Source organism: Schistocerca gregaria, chromosome 3, assembly GCF_023897955.1.
Source record: "Schistocerca gregaria isolate iqSchGreg1 chromosome 3, iqSchGreg1.2, whole genome shotgun sequence".
Lineage (NCBI taxonomy): Eukaryota > Metazoa > Arthropoda > Insecta > Orthoptera > Acrididae > Schistocerca > Schistocerca gregaria.
Window position 1 is genome coordinate 872,976,523 of NC_064922.1, and position 3,787 is coordinate 872,980,309.

Sequence of the window (3,787 nt, forward strand, 5' to 3'; positions counted from 1 at the left end):
GTGCATGAAATGAGACCATTATTCTGAAAATCAGGTCATCATTTTATTTAAGTAATCATCCAAAATATCTGGAATGAGAGGCATGCTTTGTAAAATACTGGTTTCTGAACTTAGCTGGTTTTATAGCCATTTACTTCGAGAAATGAGACGGATGTTTTTTGGCAGCTAAATTTTGTACTGCATATTGATGATTCCCTGTGGAGCTACAGCCTGTGTTATTTTGTGTAGTGAGTATATATCGTTAAACAGACTTTAAAAATGGGTGATATTACATTAAAAATGTGTGGTTTATCTCAGAATAATTGACCTAGTGGCATACTACATATTAATTTTTTTTGTAAAGGGTTAATGTTATAAGATTAGAAATCAAATCGACACAACTTTTTGTTTTGTGATAGAGTTGTATTTAGAGAAAAGAGACAAGCAGAAGAATCAGTACAGGGGACATCATGTCAGAATTGATGTCTTCTTAGCGGTAGTAGTAGGGGTAGCCGACGGCAGCGTAAGGGTAGGCGGAGTAGGCGCTGACGGCGGGGTAGCCGAAGGCGCTGTAGGCGTAGGGGGCGGCGTAGGCGTAGTAGGCCTCGGCGCCCTTCAGGGTCTCCTTGGCCTTCTCCTGGGCCAACACGGCCGCCACCAGCAGCACTACGAGGAAAGAGCACACCTGTGGACAGCAGAAACACAGATATATGTAACATACACAGTTTTGATGAACGAAAATCCATCATAACATACCCTGGTAAAGAAAATTTGAAGAGGAAAGTATAAATTAAACAAAGCTAAACTTCGTCTGAACAGGCCTTGGAACTCGAGAACTCATGAAGTCTATGTTTACAACGTTTTGTGGAATGGACAAGTAAATGTTCCGACACATTGACAGCTAACTGTAACACTTGAGTGCATATTGATTTGTCGTTATGAATTGGATGGATTTCTCCACAATCTCGTGGAACTATCAGATCATTGTACCAACTAATAGTGTTTTCTATATCTTTAACATAGGTCATTAACAGTAGCGATACTTTCTGACTTCCAAAGGGAACATCCTCCTCAGGTGTAGAGCTCTCAGGTACCTGAATGTTCTTACTTTAGCCAGTATAGGTATTAACAACTTCTGACCCGCCATGTTAGCCGAGACCTGCTTCCTGGACTCGGGTAGACGCGCCGGCCCCGGATCGAATCAGCCCTGTGGATTAACGACGTTGGCTGGTGTGTCGGCCAGCCTGGATGTCGTTTTTAGGCGGTTTTCCACATCCCACTAGCTGAATACCTGGCTGGTCCCCACATCCCGCCTCAGTTACACGACACGCAGACATTTGTAACACTACTGCACTATTTCATGATTTACACTGGACGCAGACAACTGGGGTAAACTGATTCTCAGGTGTATGGGGTGGCTTCAGGAAGGGCATCCGGCCATCCCTTTCAATTAACCTTGCCAATTCCATTGTAACCACGCTGACCCTGCAACCATTGTGGGATAAAGGTTCACGTGGAAGAAAGAAAGACATTAACAACTTCTCTGATATGGCTAGGTATTTTACTGTATGTGTCCTAGCGAAACTGGTCACATACTGGAGACAACTGCTACGAACCAGGGCAAGAAACGTTACCGTGGGTAGGAGGAGCCTGCTCTTATTGTTACTTACACGCAAACCTCCAGATGTCACACAGCCATATTGGTACCCAATGGCAATGACAGAGTATCAACCAAAACATCGATTTAGTTCGTATTGTGTGCTGTTGTCCAGCAGAAGATGCTCTTAAACAGTAATTAAAAGTTAAACCAGAACTACTGGGCGCAGGATAACTGTATGTATCAGGAAATAGTATGAAGATCTCGCGAGGACGATTTGGTAGAGCGCCAGGTCATTGTACCAAATATCCCGCGTTCAAAGTGTCCTGATGATGTTCTTTCCTAATGACGGTCTGTGAGACGTAACACCACACCTATCTATACAAATGTGCTCTATAGGTTTGCTACTTTCAGCTAACAAAGCAATGCAGACTGCCAAAAGAACATTGCTACAAACTCAGAAAACTACTTCTATATATCAGGAAAATGTTTCTCCATATAACGGTTTCAAGCCAGAACAGTTAAAAAAGTCGTCATCGGCGTTATTGTTTGTTGCATTAGTTCGTGGCAGAGTTTCCATGACACGCGTTGAAGTTCACTGTTGATACAGTCATTCAGATTTTTAATTACGAAGGGCAGCTAACCTTCTGACGGAACACCTGAGCTAACGTGCCGGGGGGTTTAAACAGCGGATCTTTGGTACGATGACATGGCGCTCTACCAACGACATCTTCAAATCATTCCCCCATACATTCGCTTTTCCTATGCTCCGTGGTTCTGGGGCCACTCTTAATTGCCGTTTACGCATTTTCTACTGAACGACAGCACACAGCACGAACTTAATCGGTGTTTTGGTTGTTATTCTATCGACATACAACGTTTGGTAAGGACCTGAGTGTCTGATATCTGGAGGTTGGAGTGGTAGATATCTACCCATGCTCACCGCCTCTTACGCTGTGCTACGAGCTACCGTGGCCGGTACTTACGAAAGCCTTCATGGTGTTTTGAGATGTGTGTGTGCTGCGCGGACTGCAGAGACTACTGTGCGAAGCGCCGGCTGCCGCTCTTATAGGGACGGCGCGGCCTTGGCTGCCGGCTGGACTCCTGCCGCCGCCCGCTGGACACGTCGGTTTGGGCGACGCCTTGTTCCGTCGTCGGGGATTCCGGATAAGCTGTCATCTCTTGGTTTTGTGCGCGTGCCAACGGCCAAGTTGCATTACGGAATCCGGACATAAGTATTTTCTCCACTAACGCTTTCTTACACTTGAGGTGCACTCTCAGCCAGAATCTCAGAACAGCTATTCTCCAGTCAGGTTAGTTTACTTGATTTGGAAACTCTTATTTCTCTGCTGATACTTTTCCTTATTTATCATATGGATTTTTGATATACTGAAAAATACATATAAACAGAGTGATTTTTCTCCACCGTGAACAAACTCTAGTGACTGATCTATGAGAGGATACGGGATAAAAAAGATTTAATGAACGTCGTGTCCGGAAATGCATGGTCTCTGTGTTAGAGACGATTTATTTATTCATGCATTGTTACAGAGACATGTGTTGAAAATGGTTTCTATGTGCCTCAACACATGCGTGTTCGCGCCTTAGCAAGTTCTCTCTCACTCGTTCACATCTGCCAAGCTGCACCCGAACAGTGTCGAAGGCAGCGTGAGTACGCTGCTCCAATGTTTCCACACCTAGAGTTGGCTCTGCATACACGATACTTATGAAATAGTCCCATAACTAGAAACCGCACGGGCTGTGATCCGGTGAACGAGCAGGCCATTCCACTGCGTACCCTCCTCAAAAATGGTTCAAATGGCTCTGAGCACTATGGGACTCAACTGCTGTGGTCATTAGTCCCCTAGAACTTAGAACTACTTAAACCTAACTAACCTAAGGACATCACACACATCCATGCCCGAGGCAGGATTCGAACCTGCGACCGTAGCAGTCGCACGGTTCCGGACTGCGCGCCTAGAACCGCGAGACCACCGCGGCCGGCGTACCCTCCTCCTATCAATCAACCAGGGAAGACATGACTGAGATGCGTCACGACGTTAATGGCCAAGTGGACAAGAGCACAATTTCTTAACAGTCTAATAACTCTTTGAATCAGTAAGGGCACTTCTTCCAGCAGGGCAGAAAAGTCACCCGCAAGGAACGCCGATAGTTCCGGCCTTTTAGGCGGCGTCAAAGGAAGACTTGCCC

At 45.6% G+C, this 3,787-nt stretch overlaps 1 long non-coding RNA gene across 1 annotated transcript; it reads right to left on the reverse strand.

The window, feature by feature from the left end:
- Positions 1–381: 381 nt before the first annotated feature.
- LOC126354926 (uncharacterized) lies at positions 382–2,702 on the reverse strand. The gene is made up of 2 exons (XR_007565398.1): positions 2,563–2,702; positions 382–664 (listed from the first exon to the last, which is right to left on the reverse strand). It is a non-coding gene; the product is annotated as an uncharacterized LOC126354926 (long non-coding RNA).
- Between the last annotated feature and the right edge of the window lie 1,085 nt (positions 2,703–3,787).